Source organism: Jaculus jaculus, chromosome 1, assembly GCF_020740685.1.
Source record: "Jaculus jaculus isolate mJacJac1 chromosome 1, mJacJac1.mat.Y.cur, whole genome shotgun sequence".
Lineage (NCBI taxonomy): Eukaryota > Metazoa > Chordata > Mammalia > Rodentia > Dipodidae > Jaculus > Jaculus jaculus.
The window spans coordinates 342,888,161-342,902,189 of record NC_059102.1 but is presented as its reverse complement, the minus strand read 5'-3'; positions in this window follow the sequence as shown (position 1 = coordinate 342,902,189).

The following is a 14,029-nucleotide window of genomic DNA, read 5'->3' as shown; positions in this document are numbered from 1 at the left end:
TCTTGGTCCATGACGGAGTGAGAGAAGTCCCCTCCTCCACCTGGGGGCAGTAGGCAGGAAGGTATCCAGCATGATATAGACATTGCCAACACATTGGCTGAATGCTGTTCGGGCTCCCTGCTAGGAGTACCCGCAAGGAGACACCAGCTACAAGTGGATGACCCCAGAAGGCCTTCTGTCTCCATGTGAGTCTCAACATAAAAAGCGGCTTTATAGGAAGTCGATTCCTCCATACAAGTGCACACCCTGAGGAACTAAGAAAATGCTTCACATTTTATGAGCAGAAACCAGTGGGAGCCTCATCAACTTAAACACACTGAGCAGAAAAAAACGTGGCAAGGTGAAGGTTCCGAACATGAATTTGCCATTGGAGTCACAATTTACTTTTATATGCCAGTATCTGCTGAACTTGAACAAGGCAGCTGCCTGATAAATGTGAAAGGTTTCAGTTGAACCTAGATCAGCCAAAAATGACAGCCAGCATGCCCAGAATGCAACTGAAAGTCTCTTTTATAACAAGAACCATAAAAATCATGACTTGAACAGCAAAGTACAATCAAATGATGCCAAAATAGCCATGATGGAATTGTTAGAGTTTTAAAAGAGAAATCATAACAATGCTTCAATTAGTCATGACAAATTCTCTTGAAACAAATAAAAGTCAGAAGATGTCATGAAAGAAATAAAATTTATCAAAACAGAACCAGGGCTGGAGAGATAGCACAGTTGGCAAAGTGATTGCTTTTCAAGGATTAAGACCTAAGTTTGATTCCCAGGACCCATGGGAAAAAATAAAAAAAAAAAAAGATCCAGGTGTGGTAGCATGTGACTGTGAACCCAGAACTGTGGAAAAGAAGACAGGCCAATCCCTGGTGCTTGCTGGCCAGCTAGTCAAGCTTACGTGACAATCTCTAGACCAACGGGAGACCCTTTCTTTAAAAAAAAAAATTGAACAGCTCCTGAAAAACAGCACTTAAGGTTGTCCTGTGGCCTACAGAGGCATGTACACATGTATGTGTTCCCATATGCATGTGCACACATACATGTATAAAATGGGACTAAGTGGATATTATAGACTAAAAGCCCATAGTGAGGCAAGAAATGATACAAAGATGGGCAAAAAGAAAAGAAACCCTCCAGGAAAAATATCAAAAACTAAGTCATAAAACATGAGAATAAGTTATCCTATATGAATAAGTGGCTGTTGTGAGATAAAGAGTGGAGACGGATCGAATGGACACAGAAACCACTGTCCAAACTATATGTTATTTACAAGAAACTGATTATAAATTGGACCATAGAGACTGGCTCAAATACCAACATGGATTATGCATGATCCTGATTTGAGTGAAACCAGTGAGGTGTGAGAGGCTTCTTAAGATAATAGACTGTGGCACTGGCCAAGGGAGCGGATCATGGCCCATGAACCTCTGAGCGCACTGCCCAGAGATGAGTGAGAAGCAGAGACGCCCGCCAACTGCCGCAGCTGATTAGCCCCAGGTCCTCCCACATCTATGGAGAAAATGTGCCTGCAGCAGCCAGGAGTAGAAACTTATCCTTCCTGGACCCCATATAGCACAGAAAGTTTAGCCTTTGCTTTCTTTTGTGCTCAGCACCCATTTAAATACAGGTATCTTCGCCAGTGCACAGCCATGTCCACAGGGCCTCTGTTACACTTGCAGACCAGCGAGAAGGTAAAGGGGAAGGCACCATGCAAAGATGTCCCTGGGCGGCCTCAGCATTGTCACATCCTGTGCATCACAGAGTAGCGCTGGGCACTTGGAGTAACTTGGGCTGAGGTGAAGGTCCCCAGGCCTTATAAGCACCCAAATTTTATCTGCCAATATGTCATCAAGGTCAGAGCTAAGAAAGGTCATGTGATCAAGTGCCACAGACTCCTGAACAAGTATTCCTGCCTTACTTTATTATTATTTTTTCAAGGTCGGGTCTCACTCTGGTCTAGGCTGACCTGGAATTAACTATTTAGTCTCAGGGTGGCCTTGAACTCACCATGATCCTCCTACCTCTGCCTCCTGAGTGCTGGGATTAATGGCATGTGCCACCATGTCCGGCTCTGTCTTACCTTTTTTAAAACTATTTTATTTATTTATTTGCAATATTTATTTGCAAGGAGAAAGAGAGGAGAGAGAGACAGAGGCAGAGAGAGAGAAAACAGAGACAGAGAAAGGGGGGAGACTGAGGGAACAGATGCACTAGTGCCCTGGCCTCCACAAATGAACTCCAGATTCATGTACTGCTTCATGTATCTGGCTTTTTGTGGGTACTGGGGAATTAAACCCAGGTTGTTGGTCATTGCAGATGAGCACCTTGGCCCCTGCACTATCTCTCCAGCCCCTTGCCTCACTTCTTCAATCAGTCATGTCTCTTTATACATCTCTGACTGCCACTCTCACTCAACATTTAGACTCACCAGAGAAGGAACTGGCAGGGGTTCATGAAGGCAAAGTTAAGGACACTGGTGCTAAAATGTTTGGTTTTCATATCTCCAAAAGAACGTCGTAAATGTATAATATTGTAAAACCCCTTCAGGAGTCTAGAGTTGATATCCATGATTTCAATTATGAGTTGAAATATCTAAAAGGAATATAATTTATGGTTTATTATATTGATACTTTAATCAATATGACAATTTGGTCCTGTAAATGTCATAACGTATTTTAGGTCATGTGAAGTACTGTAAGTACTGATGTTAGTTGTGGTAGTTTGAATGAGGTGTCCTCCATAAACTCACATGTTTTCATATGCTTGGTCCCCAGCTGGTGGCAGTTTGGGAGATGGGCTCTTGCTGGAGGAGGTGTGTTGCGAGAGGCATACTCTGGAGTGTTATAGGCAGCTCCCTTTGCCAGCCCTCAGCCTATTCTCTTGCTGCTTTCTGCCAGTTGTTGTAGCAGGAAGTGATGCCTGGCCTCTGTTCCACCATGCTTTTGTGCTGCAGTGGAACTTCCCCTCTAGACTGTGATCCAAAATGAACCCTTTCCTCCCATCAGCTGTTGTTGGTCAGGCATTTTGTCCTAGCAATGCTAAGGCAACTGCAACAGTAGCTAACTGTCAACATTGCAAACATTTAGACCGTTAAATAAAATTATTGCAACAGCCTTGTAATTATAATCAATAAAATGTATATAACTTCAGTGATCTCAGAGTTGTATCCTAAAAGATAGATGAATTCATCCCTCTTCATCAAGAGGAAGTCTCATATTGTTCCCTTTCCTACTTAAACTAACATTTCCTTTCCACTAAGAATTTGACCTAAAAAGTTTATGGTTAAAATGCTTTTGTTAATCAACTTGGCATATCAGCACATTAACTCTAAGTGCTAAAAGTTTCTTCAGAATTGAATTAACATTACAATTATAAAGAAAAACAGACCCAGGAAACATAAATAAATGAAAACCTTTATAAATGTGCCAAAAAGAAAAATTTGTAAACTTGATTTCATATATGTGTGTGTTCTCTAAATAAAAGTTAGCTGATGTGTCCATGGAAGAATGTCACAGTGGTAGGGTGAGAAGGGGTTTAGTAACAGCTCCATTTCTCTGCTGATAAATCTCATTCACCTTAAGTAAGTAGATGAAATGGAAACTACCTAGGCATCATTGCAACTTTTATGCCAAAAAAATCTCCAAAATCATACTTTTCAAAGCTTTCCTTCAATTTTCTTGTGTGAAAAGACTTAGAAATCACCTGACTTGTGAACAATTTCTCAGGCTATTATTACTACTTTCTCATGTTCCAAAATGTTTGTTTAGAGGTATCTTATTTAATAAACATATAATTAAGTGTAACTAAAAGATATAAAAATATAAACCTATACTTGGTGTTTATGGCACATGTAATGTTGGGACTTACTATTTGCAGATAACTGCAAAGGAACAGAGGGGAAGATATCTGAGATGCCGTACAAAGATCAATTGATGATCTCTTGCTCTAAAACAATTGAATTTAGGCATATGCATTTGACATGATAAGATTGGAATGTCAGCCTCTGAAAGAGAGGATTTATCCTTAATAAAATGTAGCTATGTACAGGGCTTCTTGCATGTTGCTTTCAGAATACTCCAAAATCAAGAGAAGTAGTTTTAAGGAGTGCAGTTTAATTTACTTCATAGAACTAAGAGCCAAAATCAAAGAAGATATTGAGACAGTGAAAGTAAGTCATGAAATTATTACTGTAACAAAGTATATTATTTGAAGTATAATTTTTCCTATAGTTATTATAACTCTATAGTAGAGATCAATTAATAAACTCAGAAACAATTGAGGCAGGATAGAAAAATTCTACCCAGAAGACAATAGTGGCTATAAATTTACATTATCAAGGCATCTCTTCATTATTTAAGTAACTTTTTAGAATTACATTAAAAAGTCATGTAAGAGCTAATGAAAATATTTCTCCAATACAATTTAATAAATGTCTAAGAGGATATGCAACCCTATTTTACCTCAGTCTATGAAAACCTTACCTGAAACTGTGTTGATCCACGAAACATAATCCGGATGGCTTTTTAACTTTGTTAAAAATCATGTAGAACCTAGAGACAATTCACCAGCAGATTAGTAAGAGACCATATGAAATCAGATCAATAAGAGATTATATCAAACTAGACAATAAGAGTACTTATCAAATTCTTTCTTCTGTTAATAATAAAATAAACAAGCATGGGCTGGAGAGATGGCTCAGTGGTTAAAGTGCTTGCCTCCAAAGCCAAAGGACCCCAGTTCATTTCCCCAGGACCCACATAAGCCAGATGCTCAAGGTAGCACATGTGCCCAGAGTTCATTTGCAGTGGCTGAAAGCCCTGGCATGCCCATTCTTTATCTATCTGTCTATCTATCTATCATATATCTACCTATATGCCTCTCTCAAATAAATAAATGAAAATAAAAATATTTTAAAATAAAAAGCACTATTCTTTGTGTATTCATAGACAAGCAAGAAGAAAGAAGGAGAGGATGTATGGAAAGCAAGAGAGGAAAAGAGGAGAGGATGAGGAAGAAAGGGATTCTGGAAATGATTCAAGAAAGAGATGAAGCAATTATAACTGAATTCACAACTTTCTGCCATTTGTACCACCACTCTACCCCTCAACAGAAATACTTAGAGACAAAGATGAGATTCCGTCATGAGTTACACTTTCCTGACCAAACGTGTCCTTTATAAATGTTCCCAATAGACTTGTGTTTGAATACTTAATACCCACTTGGTGGAATTGTTTTGGAAGGTTGTAGAACCTATAGAAGGTGGGCCTATCTGGTGGAAACGTGTCACTGAGGGATGGGCCTTCAGGTCATGTAGTCCATTTTCATTTCCTGTTGACTCTTTCTACTTCCTTTTGGTTGATGTGATGATATGGCACAGGCTTCCTGCTCCATGCTTTCTCTTTCATGATAAACTTCCCCTTGAAACCATAAGACAAACAAACAAAAAAGCCTCTGGAGAGATGGCTCAGCAGTTAAGGTGCTTGCCTGCAAAGCCTAACAGCTCAGGTTCAGTTCCTTGGTACCCACCGCCATATGTGCAAAATGGCACATGTATCTGGAGTTTGTTTTCAGGGGCTGGAGGCCCTGGCATGCCCATTCTCTCCTTCTCTCTTCTCTGTATCTCACTCTTTCTCTTTGCTTGCAAATAAATAAATAAAATAAAAAAGCATTTTAACAAATAAACCTTATCCTTCCTTAAGCTGCTACTTGCCCAGTATTTTATCCTGGCACCTAAAAAGTAATGGAGACACTTAGCTACATTGTCTTGAATTGTTCTTTTGTTTAGTGTCCCATAGATGTAGGATAGGTAGTGTACCATTGGAAAAATGGAGGGAAAGATCATTTTATAGAGGAAGACAGGAAAGGAAAGCTCACCTAAGGCTCCGTCAACAGACATGATCTCAGGGATATGTTCAGGAAGTGTTCATGTGGAAGAGTGCCTCCACCCAGAAACTGTCTGTACTTGAGGTTAAAACTGGGGTGAGTGTTGAAAGAGGCAAAAAGGACCTGCCTGACTTGTAGCTCAGTTATTGTGGTAGCAGCTAACTGTGTAAAAGTATGGAAAATTTATTACACTGTAGACTTAGAAAACAAAATATATAAAGGAAAAAGAACAGTCATTCAGCTTTCTCTCATGTCACGTTCAGCACCCTGCACTTTAGTTCTCCGTGGCTGTCATTCCCACAGAACCTAGGCAAGGCAGAAATGGTGTCTGTGTTTGTACCCTAACCCTACTCAAACTTCCTAGTCTGTGTGGTCTACACTAATTGCTTATAGAAGTTCTCTTCAAAATTCATATGCTGAAACCTAATCCCAAATGTGATGGTGTGAGGAGGTGATGCCTTTGGGAAGTAATTAGCTCATGAAGGCTCTCTTGTGAACGGGATTAGTACTCTTTTAAAAGAGGCCCTGGAGAGCTACCTTGGCTCTTACACTGTGTGTGAACATGGCAAAAAGGTACCATCTATGAACTAGGAAATGAGAACTTACCAGACACTATGTTGGACTTCCCAACCCTGAGACCTGCAAGAAATGAATTTCTGGTTTACAAGCCACTTGATTGTGGCCACCCAGTTTTATAGTAACAGTTTGAAGGGGCTAAGCTAAGTCTTCACTTTCAACTGACATTTCTGTCCACATAGTTTTGGCCTTGACTTTTCCATCAGTTCACTCGGTCATCCCAAACTCCTTACAGCTTCTTTGACAGCCTTTAGAACAAGGAAACCACCTTGATCACAGCCCCCTGTGACCTACCTGCATGGCCATGATGTAATTTCTGTTGGCAAGCAGTGCTTTATCTAAGTTAAGCCACACTTAACAACAAATGTAAAATGGCTTTTAATTCCTTGGTTGCAAAGCTGTCTAGCAAAGTACAAGCTGGGGGGTGGGTGCAGAAAAAAATATAAATGTCATACAAATAAATAAAGGAAAGGCTATAATGCAAAAATATATGAAGCAATATATTATCCTGCTGCCACATGTGTCCTAATATTTCTTCAGAGGATAGCCCCGGTAAACAACACTACCCAAAGAGCTGCAACACCTGCTACTGATTTTTTTCTCTCCTCTCAGATTGGAAATCATGGGTGGAATTCTACAAACAGAGGAACACTCTGGCTGCTGCTTGCACACAGATGGGAAATGTGCTTGCAAGATGTCCCCAGCACCCAGATGGCAGCCTCAGCCTGAGACGGATGGAGAAAGAAAACAGGCGAGACAGACAGACAGGCAGGCATAGAGAAGGATGGAGACAGAAAGATGGAGGGAGAGAGAGTAGAAAATACAGATTCCATTTTCCATGGCTACCTGGGCCAGTTCCTTAACTTTGTGATGCTCTAACCATGGTTTCCACACTTTGGGTTTAATAAAGACCGAGCAAGCCCATGGCCTCAAGCACCTTTTTGTGCTTAATTTTTAAACTCATATGCAATTGCCAGGAAATATAACCCATGTGTTTCTGTTCATTTACACTTAAATCATCCAAAGATGGTGTTTTAACCCCAATTTGTCATTCCCAGCAAATTTAGAGACTTCAATAAATCTCCAGAGGCCTGTCTCAATCCCTCCTCTTCTCCTTTTGGTCCTCAAGTAAAGACATAGATTTGGAATCAAGAGTTTGAGGGTCAGCACAGGAACTTACAGAAGTTCTTAAACAAAGATGTCTTCGCTGACCTGTCCCCTGTAAAGTCAGTAAGCAGTCATTCTCGGACCTCCTGATGGCTTCTCCTTGTCTCCTCCACTTTGAATGCTGGACTGCTCCAGAACGCAGTGATCGCTGCCTTCTTTCTTCTACATCTTCCCATCTACACCGGGGTCTTCTTTATTCTCACGGACCCCAGAGTAGCCCACACCCAAATCACATGGGTATCTTTCATCTAACTAAACCATCGTGCTGCCAACCAATGTCTTATGTACAAGAAAAATGAATGGTGAGTTTGGTCAAAGAATCTGTCCATGGTGGTGCACACTTTTCCTGGAGTCCCTGGGTGTTGCACAGGGGTGACTTCCTCCTAAAGGAACTGAGATATAGTTCCTATGGCCTACTTTGTTAACCTCCCATGTCCACTATGGCTGTCATGTATTTCCATGAGTGCAGACAATATGGGATTACAGGTGTGGGCTGTCATGTGTTTGCATGGGTGCAGACAATGTGGGATTACAGATGTGTGCTGTCATGTGTTTCCATAGGTGCAGACAATGTGGGATTACAGGTATGTGCTGTCATGTACTTGCATGGGTGTAGACTATATGGGATTAGAGGCCACCCAAACTCAGGCCATCACACTTTCATAGGAAGCACCTTACTCACTGAGCCATTGCCTTAAGCCTTCTGTAAGTGAATTCTTATACTAACTTTATCCATTCATTTTTTTTTCTATACAATTAGAAAGTCAAATACAATAAAGTTCATGAGAAACTGTTTTAGGGCATGAAATTTAACAACTCTTTGGCAAGCCTCTGACCTGACTATACTGGTTGTAGATATTTTTATTTTCAAAAAAAAAAAATCAGTTTGTTGAATTTTCTGAAAGGGAATTTTCTATGTATGATATATATGTGATCAATCATAACACTGTTAAGTGTTGGTTCTACTTATTAATTATTCTGGTTGATGCTGATTTTAAGTCCTTTGGGATTTCTGTTCGGTGGCCAGGTTACCATGTTCGCATCAGCTGCATTCAGAGTGCGCTCCTAAACCTAGTTCTGTGTGAATGCTGTTGCCTTTTTTAGTCGCCCTCCATCCAGTGAGCTCAGAGGCTCCCTCTCAGGGTCCAGTGCCACATTCTACTTTATCACCACACCAGATCACAGGAGCAAAAGGTCATTACTATCCATCCGTGTCGTCAGCTCTTTGCACAATCAGATGCAAGGAGTACATGGGTAACTCCATAATGCTCGTTCCTTGTTTGTTATCTTGCTGAGCAAGTAAGCTGGCAGGGCACTTTTTTTTGTAGTTGAAAAAGTGTTAGTTTTTATTATATCTGAAAGTCTTCTCTTTCTACGGACAGTGAAACCCTTGGTGATAGTATGTGGTGATAGCACTGTGCTTTTTCTAAATAATAAAACAGTAATAATACTCCTGTTATTTTCTTTCTCCCTCATTGTGAGTTCTTTTCTCTGAGATGTGATAAATATGAGGTAAAACTTCTCCAAAAAAGTTCTGTGGAGCTAGCTCTGGGAGGCCGCCTTCCTCTTTGGAAGAATGCCTTTATGCTACTATTGTGGCTGGGTGGAGACTGAGACATTTCTTGACCATCATGTGACAATCCCTTGCTGACTTTTGACTAATGCCCTGGAAGTTACCAAGATCCTTTTGAATCTCCAGAGCACACTTGTTCTTCTACATTGGAGCCTCTTCTGCCAGTAGTACTTACCACCATTTGTGTAGGTGTACGGTAAAATGGGGATGCATTTTGGGGTTTTTTTTTTTTTGGTTTTTTGGGTTTTTTTCTTTTTCAAGATTATCATTTTATTATTTTTTTGTAACCAGTATTTTTTAATATAATATAATTTAATTTTTTATTAGTTTCTATTCTGCAAGTACAGACAGTTTGATACCATTATTAGGCTCATCCATGACCTACCCCCTCCCCATTGGCCCCTCCTTGTTGAAGTATATGGGTCGTGCATTGTGGAGTTAGCCCACAGTTATTGGTACAATAAATGTCTCTGCATATCATGACGCAACATGTGGCTCTGACATTCTTTCCGCCCCCTCTTCCGCAAAATTTCCCTGAGCCATGTTGGGTCATTTTTGGTCTGCTTCAGTGATGAGGTGTTGGGGGCCTCTGGAGCTCTGGATCTCTGATTTGGTAGGCCTTGATTTTTTCTCTGTGTTGGTCTCCTTCCCCCTTGTGCTGGTATCCAATTCACAGGAAAATATCACCCTTGCTTGTTTCGCCAATTTTCCTTAGTTTCAGCCAGGGCCCTTTTGAGGTATGATGGGGTGGCTCTCTCCTTAGGATCTGCATCTATCTGAAAAAGAGAAGCAGATTCTCCAACGGAGAGTAAGTTAGCACCAGGACAAATGAGATAGCCCTACTTTTTTATAGAGAGTTTAATAGGTGTAGGCCCTCTTCTAGCTCATGATTGATGGTAGCTTGATATTGGAGAGTGGGCTTATGTTTGGATATGGTTCTGACTTGTTTGCCAGCTCCAGCTATGGCTCTCGTACCACTGAGGGGGACAGGGCACTATGAGTGTTAAATAATCCTCACTTGCTTCTCCTTTTCAGATGGGAACTGCACTTGAGGAGATCAATGACCCAGCGTACTCCACGCCGGCCCCTGCTGAAACCACAGAGGAATTGGGGAAATGAGCAAGATTACTGCACTCTCAAGTTGATATCAGCACAAAGGTGATGGAGAAAGATACTGAGGACACTCAACACCTACCAAACCAGAGATCCAGAGGCTCCTAAGAGCCCATCACTGAAGTAGACTTAAAATGCACCCAACATGGCTCAGGGAATCTTGTGTAAGATAGGGCAGAAAGATTGTTAGAACCACAAGTTGAGACATTTTGCAAAGAGACATTGCCTCTCCCCGTAACTGACTGCTGCCCCCATAATTCATGACCCACAATCCCCATGAGGTTGACCTGCATCCCCACAAGGAAGGTCTCTTCAGAAAAGAGGCAGGGAGAAGGGAAAGGATGGTACCAACAATGATGTTTAAATACTAAATATGTCCATGTCTAATAATAAAATATAAAATACATATTAAAAATATTCTCAGTGCTAAGTGTGCTTTTTAAAAAATATATATTTTATTTATTTATTTGAGAGAGAGAGAGGAAGAGGCAGAGAGAAAGACAGAATGGATGCACCAGGGACTCCAGCCACTGCAAACGAACTCCAGATGCATGTGCCCTCTTATGCATCTGGCTTATGTGGGTCCTGGGGAATTGAACTCACTCATGACCACTGACTGACCTTCCATTCTGCTCATGAATCCTTGTAGTCCCTGCACTGGGTCTCTGGGGTCCACCTGCTAATACGGGTCAGGAAAGCCATGATGGTGATTAGATTGAGTTGGTACAGACACCCCTACAAACATGCTCACTGGGCCTCCTAGCTCTATTGTAGAGGGCTAATCTATTGTTTCTATATGGATAGAATTCTAAATAGAGTCTTCCAAACTTCCACATTAAGTTATCCGAGGCTGGCTTATATCCTGACCAAGCCAACTGAACAAAGGAGTCAGAATGTTCATTCTGCTCTCCACTAAGCTGGGCTCTGCTTCCTTATTACACAAAGCATGTGTAGGTGGCTCAGAGTAAGGAAGGCACATCCTTGCATGAGTCTCTGGCCTCTCTGAGACCTCTGAGCAGGAAAGGGGACAGGGGAGGTTTCCAGACAACCATTTGCAATGGTTCAGTGAGTACTGTCTGCACCATTCAAGTGGTCCATACAAAGCCACTAACTATGATCAGTACACTGAGCAAGCAGAAATCTAAATCCACGTCAGCATCTTCAGCCTGCGTGAAGCCATGTTTACATCAGCTGATGCTCTTGCTGTGATGGTATTTGTTAGGTGAAACATTACCACAGCATCCTAACCTCAGTGAGACTCAAAAATACCTGTGCTGAACAGAAATTTTTATATATAGCATTATACCTATATGTTTTTAAAATTTGTTAGATGTTTCAATGGTGAATAATTAAATTCTGGACAATATACCTTTTCTTGATTAAAATGTTTGCGCTATCTTTTGTCAAGTTATGAAAGCATGATTTGGGGAAGGGTTAGTATTGGATAATAATTAACTTGACTAACTCCCTGAAACTCCAATAAATATGCATGTCTATCAATATTGAACTCCTGTTTTACTTTCCAGCTCAGTCATTTTATTCTCTGTCCCACTGTGCTTGCTACTTAACACTGGTTAAAAAAAAAAAAAAAGTAACATTACCTTATGGAGTTGTAATTTTTATAAATATTTTATTTTCATGTCTGCCTACATGCAGCATACTTCCAATTCCTTGAGAACAGACATAATATATACTATTTGCCCACTTAGCCTCAGCATCTAGCAAAGTTCCTGGCCAAAACTGACTTTTAGCTCAAATGCTTGTTAAATTTGTAAAGTCCTTTTATATACTTTATCATACTCCATGCCCATAGTAATCCTCTGAACCAGGTAGTGTTATCCCCATTGAGGACCTGAGGAAATTAAGGCTTAGGGAGATTAAGTGATTGGGACATGGGTGTGCAGCTAATAAATGCTATAAATTTAACTTCAGCCAATATCTTGCAGGTATCAAATCCCATATTACTTATATTATGCTGCAGTTGCCTTTGAGATGTCATTTGTCTCTGAACTAAGGAAATGACCATTATCACCATTTTCCATGTCAAGAGAAGCAGGCCCTAAAAGTCTGCCAGGTAATTCAGTTTTCATCTCTAGCAATGACAGGAACTGAGAATAGAAAACCAGCATTTATATCCCCATAGCTAATTCACGTGCATGCATGCATGCATGTAATGAACACCATGTGTTCCATGATCAAAGAAGCCTACCAGTGAAATGAATATTGACCATCATACCCATTGTGAACCTTCCTCACAGTTGGTAGTAACGGATGTTGGTAATACGCTGGATACAGAAGTATATCTCCTCCTACTCTTTATTCAACACACTTAGGAAAATACCAACCATGTGTTTATGATGATAATTTAATTCCATGATACACATACTATCTGATCCCCATCCTACTGATTCCATTATCATATTCACTGTATCTTTGTATGGGTTGGCAATAGGAGTCCCACCCTGCTTTTTCAAACTTCTGGAACTATCTTCTGGTTTAGAAAGGGAAATTGCAAGGCCATATCTATTTTATTCAATTAGTAGTTTGGGAGACTCTCAAGTAACTCTAGGATTCTAAAGTACTCAGGGTACCAAAAAAAAAAAAAAACATTGTTTTTTTCTCAACTACCTTTCAGAGTGAGTCCTAACTCTGTGGGGTCTGCCAGAGTCCAGCTAAGTCCCCTCTCATAAGAGGCTGTCATATCCGCCTCTTCAGCCACCCAGCAGAATCTAGCCCTGTCCTCTGAATCTGTCTTTAAGCTCAGTGGTCACAGTGTCTCACCTTGTGCTGACTTGGATAACAGCCCCAGGGACTCAGCCACAGTCACTTCCAGGATAGTCAGAAGGAAAAAAAGGACCTATTCAGTCTCACTAAGAATCCACTTAAAGTAAAAACAGTTACACTGTGGTGTCCTTGGCACCCACTTTGAAAACATTGTCTTACATCAGGTCTGAAGAATTAATTTAGCTTTGGAGTCAGAAAATCACCAGTGGAATTTGACATGAGGTTTTCAACCCATAGGAGTATTTTCCTATTATTTTTTTTCTTTTTTCTTTTGCAAGACTGTAATTAAAATTGCAATAGTTAGCTCAAATCTAAGATAAGAAAGTGCCAAGGAATCCTAAGTATCCACCCTTAAGAAAGAATATAAGGTCATTCTGACCATGATGTGATGGTTTACCAAAAACAACTAGAAAACAAGACTTTGAATGTGTCCTGAAATATACCACAAGTTTTTTTTTTTCTTTTTCTTTTTTTTTTGAGAATGACAGAGAGAGAGGGAGAGAAAGAACGGGTGCCCCAGGGCCTCCAGCCACTGCAAACGAACTCGAATTCCAGATGCATGTGTCACCTTGTGCATCTGGCTTATGTGGATTCTGGGAAATTGAGCCTCGAACCAGAGTCCTTAGGCTTCACAGGCAGGTGCCTAACCACTAAGCCTTCTCTCCAGCCCTTATACCACAAGGTTTACAACTTCAAAGAATTTGAAAGATTTGTAAAATTATCATAAATGCAAATGTGAAGCAAGGACAAGTGGAAGTCAAGGTGTGTTTGGAGATAATATTATTATGAATAAACCTATGATCCTCTAGAGTACCTTGGATGGGGTAGCTTACTGTGTGTGTTGTGCATGGGCCTCTTGCTTTGCTTCTTTAGCTGGTGTAGGTTTCCAACTATCCAGTGTTCTGCCACAATAAACATTTAAATTCCTTG